The sequence below is a fragment of the Lepidochelys kempii genome, chromosome 6, assembly GCF_965140285.1.
Source record: "Lepidochelys kempii isolate rLepKem1 chromosome 6, rLepKem1.hap1, whole genome shotgun sequence".
NCBI lineage: Eukaryota > Metazoa > Chordata > Testudines > Cheloniidae > Lepidochelys > Lepidochelys kempii.
The window spans coordinates 31,334,078-31,359,750 of NC_136385.1; the positions used below are offsets into that span (position 1 = coordinate 31,334,078).

Sequence of the window (25,673 nt, forward strand, 5' to 3'; positions counted from 1 at the left end):
TGAGTCTGCAATGACGGACTTGGAAGAATTTCCCAAGGCAAAGCATTTCCAGTCTCTCTTTACTCTGTTTCCTGTTTGTCTTCTGACACACCTATTAATACTGAGTTCAGTCAACAGATTAAAATATCTGCACTTACCCATAGACGCTAACTCTTTGAGGGCTCTATGTTTCCTACCTGTCTCCTTTTCTGCCAAGGATAGGGGGGTCTAGGTGATCCTGCCCTGCCCTGGGCTGTAGCCTGTATCCTGCATCCCGTCAGAGCTGACCTCTCCAGTCCTGCCTAGTGCCTTTCTGGAGTGGGAGAGGAGGGCCGGGGGACCCCACCACCAGACTGGGCTCAGAGGAAAACTGCACTCTTCCCACAAAGCCAGATGAGCTCCCAGTGGGACACTGGATATGGGAAGCAAGGGACACAGACCATTCCTTTCACCTGTTTTTGTCAGCCTAGCTCTCTCCCTGAAGCCTGATGGGGCAGCAACTGCTGCAAACATCTCAGAAGGAGAAACAGAGCTGAAGGAGAAAGTCACCCCAGAAATCAAATGCAGCCCTGGGACATGCCTGGGAATTACATGGACACATTTTTGAGCTGAAGTATTAGTCAGAAATTTGAAATAAAGTCTGGAATTTTCCCCAGCAAAGTTCTGCAGCAGGGAGGTCTGGCTTAGCTGCCAACCACTGAGGAGGCAGAAAAATCTGAAGTGAGCTGTAGGGGGTGGGACATTCCCCTGTGTGGTGTTCAGAAATCACTCTGGGACCAAGTTGTTTGAAAGAGATCCTCTCCACTCCAACTGCCCCTAACAGAACATGGGCTTCTGCAGCACCCCACCCCAACCTTCCTGTCTGGGAAGCTAGTCCACTTGAAGGGACAGTTCCAATGCCTGACAGGTGGTGGTTCTGCCCCCAAGCAGGCTGAAATACCCATTGTAATGGATCTATGGACCTGAGCACTCAAAAGAAATTTTCTAGTAAGCACAGAATACATTTTCCTAAAATGGTTTGGCGGGGATAGGGCCTGCTGCAGAGACACGTGTAGACTGAGCATTTGGGAAACCCTTGGCCAAATCCCACAGACTTGGCACCAGCTGCACAAAATTCTCCTCTCTCAGTCTGCCAGCCATGGCAACATGGCTGCCCTGGTTTCCATGGTACCATTGGCTCCCAGGGCTATAGCAGCAGCAGTCTGCGATCCATGATATAGTGGAGGACACTGAGGGCTACGTAATGTACTTCTGAGCAGAAATATTTTTTTATTTACATGGAAATGGACTTGCCTTGGAGGGGGCAAGGTGCTTAGCCCCTTTATCCTGAAATCTCCCTGCTTTCTAACTGCCTAGTGACCAATGTGACCCTTCCCTTGTCTTGGGAGCCTTTCTGAGCATGCTCTCTTGATCGCTGGCCTTTTTAATCTGGGAGAGTGAGCCAGCTGTGCCCCTAAAAGAGCAATTTTGTCTTCAGCAACTACAGGCTGTAACTCCTCACCTTTCCAGCTTGTGAGTATTTAACTCTTTTTGTATGGTTTTTTTCTTTGCCCTGAGAAGCTGGTAAATAATCTCACAGATATGTAAATAAATTGAACAATGTCTTTTGTTTGAGATCCTGTTCATTTAAGATAATTAAATTTTTAACCCCAAAAGCTACTGGAATGCACACACAACACTGGGGTAGGATGTGGGTGGCTACTACTCTCAATACCCCTTTGCTGATTTGGAGAATTAGCCCTGGAAGGTGTTTTTTGGGGTGGAGATGTCAGTAACTCTGCTGTTGGGTTGAAAACAAGTAGCTTGGAAGACAGGCTGAGTGGGAAGACAAATTGAAAGGCAAAAGGGTAGGGATTGGCAGTAAAGGGAAGATAGTGGGTGTCTGGTAAAGAAAAGGAGAGAACCAGCCTGGGGAGTAGGGGTAAGGTTAGCATATTTCCCAGGTGGACTGTAGATCGATAAGGGAATAGGGAGAGGTCAGTGAATTGTCCAGAAAATTGTTTCTCTGAAGTGATAGTTATTTTGATAGGGAGGGTCACAAAAATAAAACCCTGTTAATGTATTTATCTACTCTGTAGGAGTAACATTGAAGACTGTGTTAATGTTAGATAGATTCAATTTACAGTAATTGTCTGAAGTCTGTAGAATTTGCAGTAGGAAACTAGAAACCATAGGGAATAGGCAAAATCTTGTTGGAAATTTACCTATGACTGTTACAGGAAAACTGAGACCCTGTCTACATGTGAGCATTCCACTGTTAGAACTGTCCTAGTTAGTACATTGTGCTTATGTATATGGTGCCTGAAAGATATCTTTGTTTAAATTAATTTCTATAACTCTTAGAGTGTTTCTTCAACAGCATAAATATAATAAATAAATATAAAAGGTAAAACTGTTCAATTTCACTTCAAAGTCCTGTTACCTGGGGCTAGAAATTGTAACTGGCTACATTATACTCCAAAATATTCTGAAAACATCATGAGCATTTGTAAGAAGGGAGAGCTCTGTTGCTACACCAAAAGTAGTCAGCAGTGGGATACAGTCAAGGGGACAGCTTTACAAAGGACTTCAGGTGCCTAAAGATGCAGATAAATGCATAGAGGGATTTACAAATACACCTAAGCAGGATAGGCACTCGACTGCCATTGAAAATCAATTGGTTTGACACTGACATAACATCAGTGCATAGTAGGGTTTACAAAAACACCTATCTTCAATCTTTACGCACCTAAATATCTTTGTAAATCTGGCCCTAGATCTTTTCATCAGACTCCCCCTATGGAATTTCCATATAGTCCTGACTGAAGCCTAAAGTTGTTCCAGCACAATATAAATGCGGAGAGCAGTGGCTAGTAACATTGTTTGCCCTTCTCTGGGGTCAGTCTCTGTAGCTGGGAGGCATAATGTACACCCTCCTGCACCACACTTAGGGGATCCAGCCCGCTATCCATAAAACAAAAATACTTCTTTTTCTCAAGTTCAAATATTGCCCTATCATGCCTAAAAGTAAAACAACCCATACATTTGTTATACATACCTGGGAGTTTTAGGTACACGTTTTTTGTAATGGGCTTTGTCAGAGTCTTGTGCAGCACCATTAAACCAATCTTTCTGCCATAATCTAGAACAGAGGCTATTAGTTGAAGATTAGAAGACATATAGAAAAAGCCCCTTGTATCCTGCTTTGGCTCTTGTACTGATGAACCCTTTTTGATTTTACCATCTTCCTGAAACCAATGGACCTGAATATCTTTGGGATAGAAGTCCATGATTTTGCAAGTAAGGGAAAGCGTTTTCCATACTCCGCATCATTTGGACTAAGAACAATGCTTGTAATTCTTGGAAAACCTGCAAAAAGTGTGGAAATAAATAAATATGTTTAAATCTATAAAAACAAAGTTAAACTTCAAGGAAGGTACTAGGTATGCTGTAGTATGTGCTCATGATAGACATATAAAGAGGAGTGTGAAAGAATTTTATATCAAATAAAAAAGTAGCTACAGAGTCTGATATGCAGGAAGCTGGAAAGCAAAGATTCAGTGCTAATGAAGAAGTTGTTAATGAAAAGAGAGATTTTGCTCTTCTTGGCTTAAAACACATTGCACAAGGGATAACTTCCCAGACTCCCTTTTATACTTGTGCATTATAAACATATAAATAATTTTTAACTACCAAGCTTTACTAAAGAATAATTCCCTCTGATCTTTTTGGTACAGCTCTCACTGAGATATTCATACTTTTATTCTTCTAAAAGATATGGATAGGGTAATGTTCCATAGCTTCTAAGTGTGTTTCTTTTCTCTTTGTTGTTCCTAAGAGGCTCTTGAAAGCTTGAAGTTAAGCTGAGGGATTTGGATACCTAGTTCCCATTAGAGTTAATGGTAATCAGATATACAAATCCCTTGGCAGCTTTGAAATTTTTAGTCTAAATCTTTCTCTGCTGAATATTTTTCCTCCCTTGCACACACTGGTTTGCTATTGTAGGGTTGCTTGCAAGAAATCTCTGGCTTTTGACACTGGGACAAATTTTTGAATTTAAGCTTTACATGTTTGAGATACTCTACATACCTACTCCACTCTACATACAAGGGGAAGGGAGCAGAACCTTGCGGAACCAGACTGGATGATGAAGAGGACAGGAACAGCAGTTCTACTGCAAGCTCACTCCTTATCCTCAGCCCACACAACACCCCATGTTTGTTAGGGGTGGGCTCTGTAGAATAGGAGGAGTTGTACTATGGTTGGAATAGCCAGGGTGAAGCTATGCTCAACAGAATTTCCCCACCAGAGTCACTGATCAAATATCCATATGAGAGTTAATGCTGGTCCCAAACAGCATCAACTTCCATTCTAGGTCTGAGCCATGCCCTTGTAATGTGAAACAGAAAAATGGAGAGAGCAGAAGTGCCTTGCACAAAACCAGTCACCTTTTAAATTTTAGGGGACAAGCATTTCTTATAGTTTGGTTGCAATGGATGACTTCAATAGTGAACTCTAATGCATGGTCCTCAGGTTCAACTGTAAATGTCACTTGGCTTTCTCTGTGGTACAGATTTGTTGCTGTATCAAGCTGAGGTTTTAATTGCAGCCTCGGTGAGCTCTTCAACAACTCTCATCCAGCACACCTGACACTGTGCTGGATAGTAATTTGTCACCTGGCAAGATAATGTGACAGCCTCCCACTCACAGAGATACTGGGCTCACATACAATTTTTGAGGCTTCTGGAGTAAATACTGCAAATAAAACAACAAATAAGGCAAAAGGAAAATGATTAGGAAGTAAAAGAGCATAGAAGTAAAAGTAGAGACTTTCCACTATGTTACTTGCAGTATTGTTGTAGCCATGTTGGTCCCAGGATATTAGAGAGACAAGATCGGTGAGGTAATATCTTTATTAGACCAATTTCTGTAAGAGAAAGAGACATGCTTTTGAGCTACATAGAGCTCTTCTTCAAGTATAGCTTTTCGAAGACTAAACTAGGGGTGACATCATGGTGGAGGTCTACTATAAAGTACCAAATCAGAAAGAGGAGGTGGATGAGGCATTTCTAGAACAAATAACAGAAGTATCTAAAACCCAAGACCTGGTAGTAATGGGAGACTCTAACTACCCAGACATCTGTTGGAAAAGTAATACAGCAAAACATAAAATGTCTAATAAATTCTTGGGATGTATTGGGGACAACATCTTTATTTCAGAAGGTGGAGGAAGTAACCAGAGGAAACAGCATTTTAGACTTGATTCCAGCTAACAGAGATGAATTAGTTGAGAATCTGACAACTGAAGTCAATTTTAGGGAGACTAATCATGACATAATAGATTTCATGATTCTCAGGAAAAGAAGGAGTGAAAGCAGCAAATTAAGGACAATGGACTTTAAAAAGCAGATTTTAACAAACTCAGAGAACCGGTCCTGTGGGAAGAAAATCTGAGGGAAATAGTTGTTCAGAAGAGCTGCAGTTTCTCAAAGAGACAATATTAAAGGCACAACAGCAAACTATCCCAATGTGAAGGAAAGATAGGAAGAATAGTAAGAGGCCAATATGGCTCCATCAGATCTTTAATGACCTGAAAATCAAAAAGGAATCCTACAAAAGTTGAACATGGACAAATTGCTAGAAATAAGGACAAAAGAATAGCACAAGCATGTAGGTAAAAAATTTGAAAGGCTAAGGCACAAAATGAGTTATGCCGAGCAAAGGACACAAAAGGCAATAAGAAAAAGTTCTACAAATGCATCATTCTGAATGATTTCTATGTAAATTAGACTTCCATTGTTCCTGATTCCACTATGCTTAATTTACACAGAAGACATCTGTGACATTCCCTCCTGTCTGGGCAGACCATATGGCCTAATATCAATGAGCATCCATAACTCCTTATAAAGTGTTAATACATACATTTCACAATGATATTAATCACCAGTTTGTCATTAGCTTTCAGAAATGACCTCACTCTATATATTTGTATAATACAGTAATATTATATACAATCAGTTGATTCAGTTGCTTATCACTTCAGTTTCAGCCCCCCTGTCTTTATAGATCAGTAAACTTTTGCATGTATTCTTTCAAAAGTAAAACCCAGGCCAAGCTTCTCTCCTGCATGTTTCTCACTTATATTCGGTTCCAGAGACTTCAGCTCCCACTCTGTCATTGAAGGACCTATCTGTCTCAGCTCATAAGAGTTCTATGCCCCTGTGTCTGGCTAGTGATGGATACCAATGGTGGCTTCTCTCCTTGCTTATATCTTCCAAAGTTCAATTACTTTGTTTCAGGAGGCAGGATGACCTCATACTGTTCTTCCCTTCCTGTGAGCTAAATACAAGTTGGGACAGACTGTTAAGTGGAAGGGGTAACACACATTGAAGGTAGGCACTTGAAATGAAGTGGGCAGTTGGGGGGTTAGGATTATTATGCATAAAGGGTTTGAGTGGGGACAGTTACCAAGTTTTCATTCTACTAAAAGAAAATAAATAACGCTTTGAGATTTTAAGTCACTCAAATTTTTCAGCATCCAAGCACATTCTCTATACTGGTGTGAGCCTTTAAATTTAGCTTCGCATATGAATTTATTTCCAAGTTCCTCAACTTTAGGACAAAATGTTAATGTACTGGTGCAAACGAAAAGCCCCTCTGGTCCCTTAGTCACATCACTAATTAAGGGTTTCTCTGGCACTTGTTCATCTTTATACCAAACCAAATCAATTGTTTCAGGGAAGAAAGAATTAACTGTGCAAGTCAAAGTTAGATGCTCATCTGGTCTTGGCACATCTGTGGAACACAGCACTGGATCCAACACTGGCACAGTTTAGAAAGGAAAACAATCAGATTTGCACACTTTTTAAAATGTGATGAACAATATATGTCTCAGTCCTATAAAGTGCTGCATCTCTCCTGCCAGAAACCGCACGCTATCAGCTCTTATGCTGGGGCATCTCTTAAAATGACAACTGTTGAGGTTTTATAAGGGCTGATGCATTTTCCCAAGTTTCATAGTTTCACTCAAAAGTAAAACATTTTACATTGTGCCAAATGAAATGCTGTCCTCAGGTACATCAAATAATGAACTTAAAAAAATCAAAATCACAAAGTAAATGTAACAAAGGTCAAATTTTAGTTTCTCACTGATGTATTCTATATGTATTTGTAAATGAGATATTTTCTGATGTCTGTTCAGGAAAAATCAAACTGCCTCCCACCAGTAAGTATTCCTTTGAATGTCTATCAATACTATATACTTTTATTTAGAACAAAATACTCCCAAGATTATGCTCTGAATCACAAATCACAACCTACAGATCTGAAAGCTAGCATGGAAAATAGACTGTGAGCGTGCACTTTGCAATATGCGTTTGAAACATCCATATGCAGTACCTACAAAGAGATGCAGTTTTTTATACTACAAGGCTCTACTACTCACCTATGGCTCTGAACAGAAAGCAAATATTACATACCTCTAACTTTGGGCAGAAGTTTGCTTCATTGATACACTGAAGTGGCACCCTTACACACCTGTTCTGCTAAGCAGTCAATCCGTTTGAGAAAGCTTGACTATCTTCTCAATTCTAGACCTAATATCCTAATTTCAGAAGCAGAAACAAAAGATCAATTAACTGATTCAGAGCTTGGCATCAAGAATGCAATGTCAGTGACTGGGTGACAGGGTAATTCTGAATCTACATGTAACTCCTGCCATTCCAACATTGAATATGTGATGCCGTGACATCAATATCTACCTTAAGCAACTCAAACTTGTACATGTTGTCTTTGACACAGTAGAAAACTTCTGTGAAATCTAAGCCCAATATACAGTAGTCTCTGGTTCTGAATGAGAGTTGGTAGATGTAGATCTTATTCCAGTTAAAGGGGCCACAGTAGTCAAAGTTTAAAATAACAAATTTAAATGTCAAATTCTGTATTATTAAATGGAAGAGCAAATATATGTAGGAGTTTCCACCTGAATATTATCAGGTAATAAAATACTAGATCTGAATGTTATCGAATACTATCTTATTGACACTGTTCCACCAACTATTGTGTAGTATATTCATCTTTAAGTTCTGTCATATGCTGAATTATATCTGATGCAAAATATATATATGTGTGTGTGTACATTTACCATGTTCAAATAAAACTGTGTATCTCCCCTCAAGGAAAAATAAGGAATTGGGACTGCAGGGATGCTACCAGTCAGTAGTGAGGTCCATTGGCAAAGCTGGAGTGGGAACCTACCTACACCAGTCTGCTTCAAGCCATTGCTGCTAATTCTTCTTGCTCATAAGCATTAAGTTGTACAAAAATGTATGAAAAAATAGGGTTCATGCACACATCTACCAAATTAGAGGCACTGTTACCACAGAGTAAGGGTTGAATTGTGCCCTAACTTACATAACAAAAGGGAGCTGCCACATGTGTGTTCTGACCACCAGCTGAACCTGTGCCCATTGAAATCAATAGTCAAGCTTCCATTGACTTCAGTCATGTAAGATCAAGACCCAGGTCAGGATAGGGGGATGTGTTGTGAAATTCATATCGCTGCATCTCTGAGAAGTAGCAAAAGGAGTGTCACCAGCCATCATTTGCTAATGACAACATATATGCTAGTGATTTGGGTTTTTTCAGAGGTTAAACATGCCACCAATTCACAGACCATGCCCTCTTTAAGGTGGCAGGCCAGTATACTAGCCAGGCATACTTCCCACCATCTGTAATTCCTTTAGACTTTATGTCCATCTCAAGTGTACCCTTTGAGTTGTCCATTGCAAGACGTACACGATATTTAAAAGGACCTGTCATTCTCAAGTATCCATGTTTCTAGGAATTTCAAATGCAAACTAGGGAAGCACTTTGTGACTTTAACATCTTATACGGGGGAGGCGGGGAACAAGGAGAATGACTAGATACCAGGGAATTCAGTACTGATATAACAACATAGCCACATAGGCAGGACCTATTATCTTACCACCAGCAATGCTATGTGTTCAGATCAGGATAACTAAAGCCCAGAGGTCACCCAGGAAAGGAAGCCGGGGACAGAGCAAATGGCTCTTACCCTCAGAAAAAAACACCCAGCCTCAATACCATGAAGCAAAAAAATAAATTGCTGCCTGAATTTCCCACCATGCGGATTTGCTGTGTGGAGCGAGACTCAATATTCATTTTGATAAATGTTTTATTGTAATGCCAGCTATGAACCTGTCAACAGGAAACCTACTGCACTTGCAGAAGCTAAACCAACTGCTTCACATACTCTAAAGCATTTTGCTTACCTGTGACCGTCAGTGTTCTTGACTGAACAGCAGGACATTGCTGAAGGGCCTTATGTGTCACTTCAAGAGAGCGCTCTGCCTCGTCAAGCTCATGCACGTCTGAAGATACACGAATAGTGCATGGAACTTCGAAAGTGCCATTACCTAGTGACTTCAAATGTATCTGAAACTAAAAATTATTTGACGTAGTCAGGAGAGCAGCACTTTCCGCATCTCCTTCGAGGGCACCCTTTTCACTGTTCCAAGAGTACATTTCTCCTTTTGTTCTTGTTGATACTTTTTTAGAAAAAAGACTACAGTTAAGGGTTTTGTACAAAAGCCTGAAATCTGGCAATGCAAAAAAGCATCTTCCAAATGCTTCACTTCCACATTCCTTACGAATGGTATTATTGTCGACAGGGCCGGCCCACAACATTTTGGCACCTGAGGCAGGGAGCTCAAATGACGCCCCCATGCCCCCTCGCTTGGGCCAAAACTTTGAAACTCTGGGTCCTAGTGGTGCCTCACCTCCTCCCAATCTGGCACCTGAGGTGGCCACCCCAGTTCACCTCATGGTAAGGCCAGCCCTGATTGTCAGTGGTGTGATGGGTTGGACCCCATGTCCGGGATGCCACTTGATGTGCTGGAGTCCCACTGAGCCCACCCTTTCCACAAGCCTGGATTTCCTTACCCTGTTCTTGCTGTGCCAGGCTCTCAAGCCTTCTCTGACACAGACACAGGTAAGGCCACACCAAGCTAGAGACACAGAATGCAGCCAGCTCTGTGTGGGAAGACGCAGCTCAGGGATTATATCCAGCACTCACATGCACATCCCTTTTGGGGTGTAAACCCAAAATAATATTGTCTTGCGCTGTAGAGAGAAATATGTACAGTGTAAGCTCATAAAAATCGCCCCCTCCCTCAATGTGGAGAGAGATATGCACAGCTTCTTGCCCCCGCCCCCCGATATGAATTGCACAAACTGGGTTATGTTATAAACAAGAAATAAGTTTATTAACTACAAAAGGTAAATTTTAAGTGACTATAAGGGATAGCAAACAGAACAAGGCAATTACTGAGCAAATAAAACCAAACACGCAAACGAAGCTTAATACACTCAAGACACAGGTTACAAAATATGCCCAAATAAATGTGTTCGTCTCTAAGGTGCCACAAGTACTCCTCGTTCTTTTTGCTGATACAGACTAACATGGCTACCACTCTGAAAGGTTACAAAATGTAATTTTTAACCCTAAATGTTGTTTTAGGCAAGTGGCAGAGATTCTGTAGCTTAGAGTTCCAGTTATTTCTCTTTACAGATTGGACCCCTTGTCTCAGCCTGGACTCAGCCATTGCCTTGCCCTCAGCTCAGTTCCTTTGTCTCTTCAGATACTTTCAGCAGTCTTTCTTCTTGGGTAGGAAGGCAATGGAGAAAAGTCCTATTTGTCTTACTCCCCTGCCTTAAATAGAATTTACATAAGGCGGGAAGCCTTTGTCTTCAGTGGAAAAGTACCAGCAGTGTCCAAGGTGGTACTCTGTACCAGGTGACATTATCCAGTGACCTAGCAGTGTCAAAGCAACTCTGAAACCAGGTTTATTTGCCATGTCCACAGGAAGGAACTCCCAGAAGATGGGAGATCCACATCTTTAAAGACTCATTGTCTTTTCCTAATGGTCCATCAAGGGTGATTGCTTACTCTCTGGTGGGCGTCTCCAAGTATAACCACGGTTGTAATTGTTACATAGTCAATATTCCTACACCCAGATACAGAAATGATACATGCATACAAATTGGATAATCACATTCAGTAAATCATAACCTTTCCAATTATACCTTACATGAGTCATCTTGTATAATATCTATCTTAGTTATGCCCTATTCATATCATAGACATATTTCTATAATTAATATGGAGTGTCACGTCACAGGTGGAACTGCAAGGAAAAATATGTAAATTAGTTGCTTGGTGCACCACATTATGAAGAAAGACAAGTGAAAAAATTAACTGAAATTTTTCCTATCTCTGCAGCATAACATTACACTGTATTTCAATACACTAAAAACCTATCAAAATCAATTACATAAGAATAGAAGAATGGCCCTACTGGGTCAGATCAAAGGCCCATCTAACCCAGTATCCTGTCTTCCAACAGTGGCCAGTGCCAGGTGACCCAGAGGGAATGAACAGAACAGGTAATCATCAAGTGATCCATCCCCTGTCACTCATTCCCAGTTTCTGGCAAACAGAAGCTAGGGATACCATTCCTGCCCATCCTGGCTAATAGCCATTGATGGACCTATCCTCCATTAATTTATCTAGTTCTTTTTTGAACCCTGTTATGGTCTTGGCCTTCACAACATCCTCTGGCAAGGAGTTCCACAGGGTGATTGTGCGTTGTCTGAAGAAATCCTTCCTTTTGTTTTAAACCTGCTGCCTATTAATTTCATTTGGTGACCCCTAGTTCTTGTGTTATGAGAAGTAGTAAGCAACACTTCCTTATCTACTTTCTCTACACCAGTCATGATTTTATAGACCTCAATCATGTTTCCCCTTAGCCCTCTCTTTTCCAAGCTGAAAAGTCCCAATCTTATTAATCTCTCCTCATACGGAAGCCATTCCATACCCCTAATCATTTTTGTTGCCCTTTTCTGAACCTTTTCCAATTCCAAAATATCTTTTTTGAGATGGGGCAACCTCATATGCACACATTACTTAAGATGTGGGCATACCATGGATTTATATAGAGGCAACATGATATTTTCTGTCCTACTATCTATCCCTTTCTTAATTATTCCCAGCATTCTGTTTGCTTTCTTGACTGCCGCTGCACATTGAGTGGAAGTTTTCAACTATCCACTATCCACTATGACTATCCACTATGAACTATCCACAATGACTCCAAGATCTCTTTCTAGTGTGGTAACAGCTAATGTAGACCCCAGCATTTTATATGTATAGTTGGGATTATGCTTTCCAATGTGCATTACTTTGCATTTGTCAACATTGAATTGACATTTTGTTGCCCAGTCACCCAGTTTTGAGAGAATCTTTTGTAGCTCTTCGCAGTCTGTCTGGCCCTTAGCTATCTTCAGTAATTTTTTACTGAAGATTTTACAAAATTTTACAAAATTTTACAAATTTTGCCACCTCACGGTTTACCCCTTTTCCCAGATCATTTATGAATATGTTGAATAGGACTGGTCCCAGAACAGACCCATGGGGGACATCACTATTTACCTCTCCCCATTCTGAAAACTGATCATTTATACCTACCCTTTGTTTCCTATCTTTTAACCAGTTACCAATCCGTGAGAGCACCTTCCCTCTTATCCCATGGCAGCTTACTTTGCATAAGAGCCTTTGGTGAGGGACCCTGTCAAAGGCTTTCTGAAAATCTAAGTACACTATATCCATTGGATCCCCTTGGTTCACATGCTTGTTGACCCCCTCAAAGAATTCTAGTAGATTTGTGAGGCATGATTTCCCTTTACAAAAACCATGTTGATTCTTCCCCAACAAATTATGTTCATCTATATGTCTGACAATATTGTTCTTTATTATAGTTTCAACCAGTTTGCCCGGTACTGAAGTCAGGCTTACAGGCCTGTAATTGTCGGGATCACCTCTGGAGCCCTTTTTAAAAATTGGTGTCACATTAGCTATCCTCCAGTCATCTACTGTAGAAGCTGATTTAAATGATAGGTTACAGACTACAGTTAGTAGTTCTGCAATTTCACATTTGAGTTCCTTCAGAACTCTTGGGTGAACACCATCTGGTCCTGGTGACTTATTGCTGTTTAATTTATCAATTTGTTCCAAAACCTTCTCTAATGACACCTCAATCTGGGACAATTCTTTAGATCTGTCACCTAAAAAGAATGGCTCAGGTTTGGGAATCTCCCTCACATCCTCAGCCATGAAGACCGATACAAAGAATTCATTTAGTTTCTTCACAATGGCTTTATCGTCCTTGAGTGCTCCTTTAGCACCTCGATCGTCCAGTGGCCCCACTGGTTGTTTAGAAGGCTTCCTGCTTCTGATGTAGTTAAATGTTTTATGTACTTATGTTTGCCAATGCTGCCATATTTTAGATTTTAATTTTTTATACTGATAAACCATCCAGTTGATTTCCCTTGATTCAAATCCCTCAATTGTTTTTTTTTCTTTCTTATCCATAGTTCTTGGCAGATAAGTGACTATATGGTCAGCTACTTACAGCCTCTGACTTTTCAGTCTGTTACATGAATCTCTCTCATGAAGGCAGTGATTTGGGCAAGAGTTACTTCTCCCTTTGTGTGTGTGTGACAGTCAGTGTTTTTTCTGCACAGTTACACGAACAAAAATGGATCATCATACTGTTAAGAGTTACCACTTTAAGTTAAAAGAAAAGGAGTACCTGTGATACCTTAGAGACTAGCAAATTTATTTGAGCATAAGCTTTCGTGAGCTACAGCTCACTGCATCCGATGAAGTGAGCTGTAGCTCACGAAAGCTTATGCTCAAATAAATTTGTTAGTCTCTAAGGTGCCACAAGTACTCCTTTTCTTTTTGCGGATACAGACTAACACAGCTGCTACTCTGAAACCTGTCACTTTAAGTTAGTTCCAGTTACTATTGATGCTGTGTTTGTGTGGAAGAATTTCCTGCTACTAAACCAATAAAAGGCGACTTTAAGAGCAAATCCTTATGTGACAGTATATGAAAGCAGAGCATTTCTTACCAAGCCTGTCATTTCTCCTAATTGATAGCTATCATGTTCCAGGTTGTTTAAAATGTTCTAGTCACATACAATATGACCCCAATTTTTCCTAAAGGGCTTCAGAGGCACCTGACATATTTAGCAAACGTTTTTTTCATAAACAAGGGAGCAAAAGCATGGTGTGCACGGCTCTTGGGAGATGTGACTAACCTTCACTTAATGGGTGAGTGGATAATGAACATTCTAAGGTTTGATTATTGTTAGTTTGTTTTGATTATTGTTAGTAGTGTTAAGGCTCAGAATTCAAGCATTCACAAGAGCTACTAAGTTGCCATTAAGATATCCTTAGCACAGTGCATCTTTAAAACTACTTACTTTTCTTCAAACACCTACAGTACACGAAAGTACCCAAACCGAGCACAATAATACAGGCTATTATTGTTCCAATGACTGCTCCAATTATACTGTTCAAATCTGCCTTGGGGGCTGTGAATGAAAAAAATAAAGAAAATTCTGATTCTATGCTTGTTCGTATTAAAAAAGCAAATTTAGTTGACTGCACCTACACTTTCACAGTAAGTGATTAACTGGTTATTTTTCTGGCTGAGTATTTGAAATTGATGTCATAAGAAAGTCAAAGTAGGAGCAAAACTTCTACTCGCCACTACACTACTAAAGAAAGCACAGAATAACTGCCAGGCACACTGTGTTGTATCAAATCACAGCTTCAAAATGCTTTCCCCATAAGTAGATAGCATTAAGGGTATCAAAATGCCCACTTAAAAACTTAAATATTAACAACATTCTATAGAATGAGGATAATAAAATGTAGGGTCAAAACAGGCTTTTGTAAAACATACCTGTGGATCAACTCAATTAGCTCAGAGAGGCCCTAAAATGTGGCATGTGTCACACAATCTTACCAACACAAATATATGGCACTAAAATGGTGCACCCAGAAAAGCCCTGATATCGAAAGGTCAGACCTGTGACATGTTGCCACCACATTTCAGCCCCTTCTTTTCACTGAACTGACTCTCCTTGGCTTCTCTGCCACTCCTCCCACTCCCATTCTAGCTGACGTGTCAGCAAGCCAATTGTTCTGAATGTCACTGCATGGCCAGCTCTCCTGCCCTGCTGTCTATTTCAAATGACACCTGGTCTCACTGCACCGCTGGGAAAACATAAGGTTGACATGGTTCAAATTCCTTCAAAAGAAGTCTAGCCACAGCATTCTGGAACACATGATATATAAAAAAGAAAAGAGATAAGACCCTAAAGGGGGTGGATACCTGTGACAGTCAAGGTGCTATTGAGAAGTAACTTGGCTGGAAATGTTTTGTGACTCACAATACATCTATAGACATTTCCATTATCTTGCAAAGACGGTTGCAGCCTTAGTATGCTAGTGACATTAAATGTGCCATCTTCATTTTCCACAGAGGCTCCTGTGCGGATATCCTCTGCTGCTACGCTACTGTCCTGGTTATTCTTTGATACCTTCATCCACTTAATATCAACCAAATTTGGGTAGAACTTATTGACTTCACACGACAGGGTCTTCTCCTTGTCGCTTTCTATTGTAACTTCCTTTGGAGACAGGCTGACTTCCGGTTGAGCTGTTTGGAGATAAAGGTTATATTACTATCATAGAATATCAGGGTTGGAAGGGACCTCAGGAGGTCATCTAGTCCAACCACCTGCTCAAAGCAGGACCAATCCCCAACTTAATCATCCCAGCCAGGGCTTTCTCAAGCCTGACCTTACAAACTTCTAAGGAAGGAGATTCCACCACTTCCCTAGGTAACGCATTCCAGTGTTTCACCACCCTCCTAGTGAAAAAGTTTTTCCTAATATCCAACCTAAACCTTCCCCACTGCAACTTGAGACCATTACTCCTTGTTCTGTCATCTGCTACCACTGAGAACAGTCTAGATCCATCCTCTTTGGAACCCCCTTTCAGGTAGTTGAAAGCAGCTATCAAATCCCCCCTCATTCTTCTCTTCCGCAGACTAAACAATCCCAGTTCCCCCAGCCTCTGCTCATAAGTCATGTGTTCCAGTCCCCTAATCATTTTTGTTGCCCTCCGCTGGATGTTTTCCAATTTTTCCACATCCTTCTTGTAGTGTGGGGCCCAAAACTGGACACACTACTCCAGATGAGGCCTCACCAATGTTGAATAGAGGGAAACGATCATGTCCCTCGATCTGCTGGCAATGCCCCTACTTATACAGCCCAAAATGCCATTGGCCTTCTTGGCAGCAACGGCACACTGTTGACTCATATCCAGCTTCTCGTCCACTGTAACCCCTTTTCTGCAGAACTGCTGCCTAGCCATTTGGTCCATAGTCTGTAGCGGTGCATGGGGTTCTTCCGTCCTAAGTGCAGGACTCTGCATTTGTCCTTGTTGAACCTCATCAGATTTCTTTTGGCCCAATCCTCTAATTTGTCTAGGGCCCTCTGTATCCTATCCCTACCCTCCAGCGTATCTACCTCTCCTCCCAGTTTAGTGTCATCTGCAAACTTGCTGAGGGTGCAATCCACACCATCCTGCAGATCATTAATGAAGATATTGAACAAAACTGGCCCTAGGACCGACCCTTGGGGTACTCCACTTGATACCAGCTGCCAACTAGACATGGAGCCATTGATCACTGCCCGTTGAGCCCGACAATCTAGCCAGCTTTCTATCCACCTTATAGTCCATTCATCCAGCCCATACTTCTTTAACTTGCTGGCAAGAATACTGTGGGAGACCGTGTCAAAAGCTTTGCTAAAGTCAAAGAACACCACATCCACTGCTTTCCCCTCATCCACAGAGCCAGTTATCTCGTCATAGAAGGCAATTAGATTAGTCAGGCATGACTTGCCCTTGGTGATTCCATGCTGACTGTTCCTGATCACTTTCCTCTCCTCTAAGTGCTTCAGAATTGATTCCTTGAGGACCTGCTCCATGATTTTTCTAGGCACTGAGGTGAGGCTGACTGGCCTGTAGTTCCCAGGATCCTCCTTCTTCCCTTTTTTAAAGATGGGCACTACATTAGCCTTTTTCCACTCATCCAGGACCTCCCCTGATTGCCGTGAGTTTTCAAAGATAATGGCCAATGGCTCTGCAATCACATCTGCCAACTCCTTTAGCACTCTCGGATGCAGCGCATCCGGCCCCATGGACTTGTGCTCATCCAGCTTTTCTAAATAGTCCCGAACCGCTTCTTTCTCCACAGAGGGCTGGTCACCTCCTCCCCATGCGGTGCTGCCCAGTGCAGCACTCTGGGAGCTGACCTTGTTTGTGAAGACAGAGGCAAAAAAAGCATTGAGTACATTAGCTTTTTCCACATCCTCTGTCACTAGGTTGCCTCCCTCATTCAGTAAGGGGCCCACACTTTCCTTGACTTTCTTCTTGTTGCTAACATACCTGAAGAAACCGTTCTTGTTACTCTTAACATCTCTTGCTAGCTGCAACTCCAGGTGTGATTTGGCCTTCCTGATTTCACTCCTGCATGCCTGAGAAATATTTTTATACTCTTCCCCGGTCATTTGTACAATCTTCCACTTCTTGTACGCTTCTTTTTTGTGTTTAAGATCAGCAAGGATTTCACTGTTAAGCCAAGCTGGTCGCCTGCCACATTTACTGTTCTTTCTACACATCGGGATGTTTTGTCTCTGTAACCTCAATAAGGATTCTTTAAAATACAGCCAGCTCTCCTGGACTCCTTTCCCCGTCATGTTATTCTCCCAGGGGATCCTGCCCATCAGTTCCCTGAGGTTGTCAAAGTCTGCTTTTCTGAAGTCCAGGGTCTGTATTCTGCTGCTCTCCTTTCTTCCCTGTGTCAGGATCCTGAACCTGACCATCTCATGGTCACTGCCTCCCAGGTTCCCATCCACTTTTGCTTCCCCTATTAATTCTTCCCGGTTTGTGAGCAGCAGGTCAAGAAGAGCTCTGCCCCTAGTTGGTTCCTCCAGCACTTGCACCAGGAAATTGTCCCCTACCCTTTCCAAAAACTTCCTGGATTGTCTGTGCACCGCTGTATTGCTCTCCCAGCAGATATCAGGGTGATTGAAGTGTCCCATAAGAACCAGGGCCTGCAATCTAGTAAATTCAGTTAGTTGCCAGAAGAAAGCCTCATCCACCCCATTCCCCGGGTCCGGTGGTCTATAGCAGACTCCCACCACGACATCATCCTTGTTGCTCACACTTCTAAACTTAATCCAGAGACACTCAGGTTTTTCTGCAGTTTCATATCGGAGCTCTGAGCAGTCATACTGCTCTCTTACATACAGTGCAACTTCCCCACCTTTTCTGCCCTGCCTGTCCTTCCTGAACAGTTTCATCATCATCATCAGGGATATTCTGGCTCTTTAACAGTGTTTATGCACACTGAATATACACCTTTCCTAAATGTCTGATATGTGCAATGTTTAATGTTCATTGCAGAAGTGGGGTTTTTTGTTTTGTTTTTGTTTTTTGCTAATCGAGTCATTTTTTCCCAGAAACAAGATCACAAGAGTGAATATTCTTTAGAAGATAAATAGCATTTATGATCATTAGGACTTTATTTTCTGCTCTTTGTAAATAAGTATCTATGAAATTAATAGAGTTTCTCAGATTTAGAGCATATCTGGATATTGAAAATGCCACTGCAAGTCTGAGGATTGGATAAAGGAAAACCTTACCTGGCCAAAACCTTAGAGATTATGACAAACAGGCTATTTAGGTCCCTATTTTCCCCTCACCTGCAAAAAATTCATGGAAGGGGAATATTTAGACTGATACAACTATGGAGAGGTTGCAGGGGAAAATGAACTGCAGTCTTCTCTGCTTGTGGCAAAGAAAGTGACAGTGAATAAGGAATAGGGACTGTGCCCTTTTAAAGGCAACTATGATGGAGAGAGATGAAAAATACCAGACTAAACCCCAAACACATTAGCCTGATGAAGACTGCTAATGCCCATATACAATCTCCTGCAGACGGCTGGGCTCACCACACCATCACCATAACCGTTAGTACAGTTTACCCAGATGCCTTGGCTATTCCACTGATATAATGCAATTCACACCCCCACCCCATCCCCACAGAGGCTCAGGGGGGTGGGGAAACTGGTACCACTAAGATGGACTCTGATCTTCTGCCTTCAGGTCCCCAGGTAATGCAGTATAAAATAAATGGTACAATAAAGTCACTTACCAACTACCTCTAAAACAGATGTTCCATGAGCATCAGAAGGGACGACAATAACATAGCACCTATATATTCCTGCTTCCTTAAACTGTATCTGTGGGAGAGAGAGTGCAGCATTTCCTCTTCTCAGGTCATTGTCAGACATACTGGCCCCATTTCTATGGGAAATATGCGCTCCAGCATGAAATGTGAATACTTTTTCTTCTTGGTCTGCCCTTGGAGTCTTAAGATACCAGGTAACTCCCACGTTCTTGATATCCAGTTCTGCTGTATTGTACCCAGAGAGATTGCATGGTATGGAGATGTTATCATTCAGTGACACTACTTGTGGGGTGCTTCCCATCAGCACTTGGAGAGTTTCTTCAAAAATAGAAAATGTATATTTGAAGAAATACATCCTACAGGTTCCTTTTAAAGGAGTTATTATTGGCTCAAGGATCATGCAGTTTTTTAGTAGCCTGTTTCCGCACTCATAATAAACTTTATAAACTGTCTCTATGGTAATCTAATGAACACTTTCCTTCCTAAATTGTTAATGGCTTTATAAATAACAATCTTTGCTTTTATTTGAATGAAATAATAGAGATAACACAGGTTAGTTGGGTGGCCTTGGCTCTTGGGAACTACAATGCAGGTGTTGTACCAATAAAATAAAAACCAGCAGGATCTTATTAAAGGGAAAAAGGCAAAATACCACATTTATTGTGAATACAGAAAGAATCATAGTAAGCAGTTAGTTATAGTTATAACATTCCATTCAATCTCAAATTTATTCTCACATTCATTCATACAAACACACACACACAGGTTCTGCAAGGTTGTTATCATAGTTACCAGCCTTAGAGTTGCTCATGCCAAGCCACTGGCCAGGTGGCCTGGACATGAGGAGGGAGCAGGGCCTTGTCAGATGCTCATCTGATGCTCCTGGAAGTTGGTTTGCAGAATCAGACCCCAAAGTTCTCACTTTTTAGAGTCTATTTTTATAGGAATTTCTTCCTATGCCAGTCTATGGGAATTGCTTCATCATGCTGTTGCTGAATCAATCAGCAGATAGCACATTCCTGACGGCTCCAAGATGTTATCTTGTTCTTTGGTTCTCCCATTCTTGAGGCTGTTGGGTGGATTCCAGTCTGCCCTCCGGGTGGGGTCCTCTGGTTATTTCCACTTGACGCCTTCTTCAGCCGATGGACACTGGATTCTTAGGCTGGCACCTCCCTGATCATTCAGTTATTATCCACACCAAGCATCCATCCACATACATCCTCTATCTCTATTTTAATGACAATTGTTAATACAACAAAAGGGTGGGGAGTCTCTGGGTGCTGTTTCTGTTGTTAGAGTATTGTTTTGAGTCTCTCTCTCTGTGAACTGCTTTGAGAACAGACTCTGTCTTAGAATGTACTAACACAGTTAGCAGCTTGCAAGTTTCACACATAGAGGGAGAGAAACAGTACCAAAAACCAAGAGACCTCTTAATTAGTAATACCCTGGAATTTGAACTATGGGGAATCAAACTCATTTGTGATTTTAATACAGAACTTCTTTAATATGATCCAACACAGGAGGGACTTTAGCAGTGCATACACTGCATATTACATGTTATACACTGGAGCTTTGTGGTGGAACTACAGCAGCACCTAATGGAAGGGAAATGTGCATTCTATGTATCCATCCATCCATCCCAAGTATTTATGTGGACCCTATTACCATAATAGCTGAGCACCTCAGACTCTTTTATGTATTTTATCCTCACAGCACCCTTGTGAGGTAGGGAAGTGCTATTATCCCCATTTTACACATGGGGATGTAACGCACAGAGAGACTCAATGACTTGCCCACATCCAAGTAGGAAGGTGGCACACAGAATTTAATGCAGGTGAGTTCCAGACTAGTGCCCTAATCCAGGAATCACTTGTCCATCTCCTTTAAAGGAAAAACTGTCCTGCTGGCTCCCCATCACTGCTGGGGAGAGGGACACATCATCACCTATTTCTTCTCCCTTCCCCTTGAGGAGAAAGACAAATTAATAATTAATACAGATAGAATTTTTGTAAAAATCTGATAGAACTGATGGAAGAAAAGATCCGAGAATTGGAGATGCAGGTGGAAACTCTGGAGATGCAGGTTTAGAAGGGGGTTCGAGCGGACGATGGAGCAAAGACATGAGAAGGTTGAAGGGAAAACCTCAGACTTGCAGATGGACCAAAGAACTCTGAGGGAAGCCTGCTGGGTAAGGAAAGTGGACAGTGGAAACATGTGATTAAGAGAATCAGACAGAGGAAAAGACATGCTAGTGAAGGCAAAATAGAGCTCAGGAACAGGTTTGCGGAGTTGGAAAATGAAGAAGGGGCACAGCAGGTGGTCACTGATGGTGAGAGGGCAATGAAGAAGAGAAGAGCAGCTAGTCCTATAAGAAGAGGGGAAGAGTCAATGGAGATAACAACACCAAATGTGAGCCCCAGGAGGATACAGGATGGGTTGCAGAGGATTGCAAAGGATAATAGGAATTGAGAGGACTTGCAGCCAGAGGGAATAGGGGATAGACGGAGAATCGCACCATCTCCAGGAAAAGGCAGATCTATGTGATTGGGGACTCCTTACTGAGAAGAATAGACAGGCCTGTAACCAGAGCTGATCCAGAGAACAGAAGGGTGTGCTGTCTGCTGGGTGCTAAAATACAGGATGTGGACCTGAGGCGGAAGAAGATCCTAACGGGAGCGGGAAATAATCCACTGATTATCCTTCATGTGGGAACAAATGATATGGCTAGATTCTCGATGGAACGTATCAAAGGAGACTATGCCAGGCTGGGGAAGATGCTTAAGGAAATCAATGCTTAAGGAAATCGAGGTGATCTTCAGTGGGATTCTGCCTGTTCCTAGAGAAAGGCAACAAAGGTGTGACAAGATCATGATGACTCAGGCAGATGGAGGGCTTTGGGATGTATGCCACTGGGAAGCATTCATGGACAGAGGACTTTTCTCTCGGGATGGACATCACCCGAGTAGGGAGGGAAATAGACTTCTAGGATGGAGGCTGGCACAACAGATTAAGAGAGCTTTAAACTAGGAATTTGGGGGAGATGGTTGGGAGATGTCCAGGTAATCTCCACACCGGATTTTAACATTGAGAGGGAAGAAAATGAAGTAAGAAAGGATACTGCCATGGGTAGGAAAATGGACATAAGGAGGAAGGACAGTGTAGATACCAGTCTAATAGGTGATACTGGCAGTAGAATGACCGTGCCTAATTGGGTACAGAATGTGAGTGAAGCCAAAGAGCAAAAATTAAGATGTTTGTACACCAATGCGAGGAGCCTAGGTAACAAAATGGAGGAACTAGAGCTACTGGTGCAGGAAGTGAAACCAGATATGACAGGGATAACAGAAACATGGCGGAATAGTCGTCATGACTGGAGTGCAGCTATTGAAGGGTCTGTGCTGTTCAGGAAAGACAGAAATAAAGGCAAAGGTGGTGGAGTAGCATTGTCTATCGATGATGAGGTAGACTAAAAAGAAATAAGAAGCGATGGAATGAATAAGACAGTCTGTCTGGGCAAAAATCACATTGGGGAAGAAAGCTACTAGAGCCGGGGTGGGCAAACTTTTTGAGCTGAGGGCCACATCTGGGTGGGGAAATTGTATGCAGGGCTGGGGCAGCAGGTTGGGATGTGGAAGGGAGTGCGGGGTGTGTGTGTGGGGGGGTGTGGTGTGCAGGAACAGGCTCAGGGAAAGGGATTGGGGCAGAGGAGGGCTGCAGGGTATATGAGGGGGCTCAGGGAAGGGGGTTGGGGAGCAGGAGGGGTACAGAGTGCAGGAGGGAGCTCAGGGCAGGGGGTTGGGGTTCGGGGGTGTGTGGGGTGCGACAGGAGGCTCAGGACAGGGAGTTGAGGTGCAGGAGGGGTGTGAGGTGCAGGCAGGGAGTTGTGGGGCAGGGTGCAGAAGGGGTTCAGGCTCTGGCCTGGTGCCGCTTACCTAAAGTGGTTCCAGGGTGGCAGCAGCACGCACCGGGGCCAGGGCAGGCTCCCTGCATGCCTGCCCTGGCCCCACGCCACGCCACGCCATTCTGGGAAGCGGCCAGCACCACATCCCTGTGCGGCCTCTGGGGGAGGGGGTCACAGGGCTCCGCGTGCTGCCCTTGCCACACCTCCAGGTACCTCCCCCGAAGCTCCCATTGGCTGCGGTTCCCTGTTCCCAGACAATGGGAGCTGTGGGGGGCGGTGCCTGGAGGCAAGGGCAATGCACGAAGCCCTCTGCCCCCCGCCCCACGAAGATGCAAGGACGTGGTGCCAGCCACTTCTGAGAGTGGCACGGGGGCTGCGGCACCATGGGGAGGCAATCCCGCGGGCTGGATCCAAAGCCCTGAGGGGCCAGATCTGGCCCGCGGGCCGTAGTTTCCCCACCCTGTGAAATTTCAAGTCTAAACTGGCCATCAGGAAGTTTAGACTTGAAATTAGATGAAGGTTTCTTACCATCAGAGGAGTGAAGTTCTGGAACAGCCTTCCAAGGGAAGCAGTGGAGGCAAAAGACATATCTGGCTTCATGACTAAGCTTGATAAGTTTATGGTATGATGGGATAGCCTAATTTTGGCAATTAATTGATCTTTGACTATTAGCGGTAAATATGCCCAATGGCCTCTGATGGGACGCTAGATAGGGTGGGATCTGAGTTTCTACAGATAATTCTTTCCTGGGTGGCTGGCTGGTGAGTTTTGCCCACATGCTCAGGGTTTAACTGATCGCCATATTTGGGGTCGGGAAGAAATTTTCCCCCAGGGCAGATTGGCAGAGGCCCTCAGGGTTTTTTGCCTTCCTCTGCATCATGGGGCACGGATCACTTGCTGGAGGATTCTCTGCACCTTAAAGTCTTTAAACCACAATTTGAGGGCTTCAATAGCTCAGACATAGGTCAGGGGTTTGTTACAGGAGTGGGTGGGTGAGATTCTGTGGCCTGCGTTGTGCAGGAGGTCAGACTAGACGATCATAATGGTCCCTTCTGACCTTAAAGTCTATGATTCTATTAATATATCTTTTGGAAATTACTCAGAATTTCACTGGGTGTTTCAAAATACCCAGGAAACAACTCTAGGATCCCGATAATGATCTCAATCTTTGGCAAATCTAAGTGATCACAGTAAAAGAAATGGCACCGTATGCACATTTTCTTGCTTGGCTGCCTATGGGCCTGGCTTGGGGACTCTTTAGGTCTCCATTTAGGTACATTTCTGCTCTTGTCCCTATTTTCCATTTGCCGTGTTCCGTACACACAGGACGGTGTAATGCAGCATCACTCAATGATGACGAGAACCGTGACCTCAGCCTCTCAAATTTGTGGGCTCCCCCTAAGTGTTGGGCATTCACACATGGTTTAAAGTTATTCATTTTCAACTTCCTGAGCTCAGACTCATACTGCTCACATACCAGGAGCTTCAGGAATCCTTGTATAACACTCCCTCAGGTGGAGAGATGACACAAGATGGCATGTGCTGAGGCTGAGGAAGATTATCAGGGGATAGAGTAAAGGCTGTATCACTTCCTTACTATACTCATTGCATTGAGAAGACCTATACAGACTGTAGGAGGTCTGATGGTGGTCTCAAGAATTTAACTGTTACTGCAGAGTCCTCAGGCAGTGGGGAACCCACCCACCATACCTATGCAGCAAAATTGGGCACTACAGTCATGGAGGCAACTTCATCAGATATGGAGGGGGAAACTCCACCCTAATGGGTGGACAAATAATTCAACCCCACCCCCTACTCCGGGACAGAATTCATGGTTCCTGAAGTGGTGGGGAGGCACTACATACTCCTAGTGCTATGATGTGGGAGGGGGGGTTGGTTTCTTCTCTCTTCCCACTGTCCCCAGAGGAACTTTAGAAGGACTGTGCTCCCTGAATGCAGCATTTTCAGCTGACAGCACTGAAATTGGCAACCAGGGGAGGTGATAAGGTCAGGTGGACAATTAAAAGGGCATTGAAAAACAAAAGAAAAAGAAAAATCTTTTGGAATACAGGAATTCTCCATCCCCCTTCCCATAGGAGTGGCTGTGGGATCCTGCTGGCCAAGTAAGGGAGAGGCACTGGATTATTGTGAGCTAATCTGAGAAGTCAGGATTTAGGAGAGCTCCTTTTCTTCAACTTGCTTCTGTGAAGAAGAGGTGCAACGGTTCCACACTGAGCCAACTGTCCTGAGGATCAATCTGCCCAATTCATGGCTAGTTTATGTGGCAATGGGGGGTTACCCTATCCACTGTTACTGAATAACCAGCCTTGAGGATTTGGTCCACCAGGAATAGCTAGCATAGTACTTCCCTTTTACATGTCTATTTTTAGTGACTGTCTAGCCTGAGTGGCTACAATCCATCTGTGGCTTAAAAATAGTTCAGTTGCGAGCTTCTCAGCTCTAATTCTTAAGGTTTTTCCCAATAGGATGTCTCTTAGATATGAAATCATTTCCTGGGATAGAATATTTATTCCATACTATTGGCACTATGTTTAGGTTTGCTCACATATTACAGTTTGGAGTGAAGCTTTATAGAGAATATGTATCAAATTAACCTTT

General features: G+C 42.8%; 1 long non-coding RNA gene across 1 annotated transcript in view; it reads left to right on the plus strand.

The window, feature by feature from the left end:
* Window positions 1–244: 244 nt before the first annotated feature.
* Window positions 245–25,673, plus strand: part of LOC140912650 (uncharacterized) — a 56,101-nt gene continuing 30,672 nt past the window's right edge. The window contains exons 1-2 of the long non-coding RNA XR_012159332.1: window positions 245–1,491; window positions 11,385–11,424. This is a non-coding gene — a long non-coding RNA (uncharacterized LOC140912650). The remainder of the gene's footprint in view (window positions 1,492–11,384; window positions 11,425–25,673) is intronic.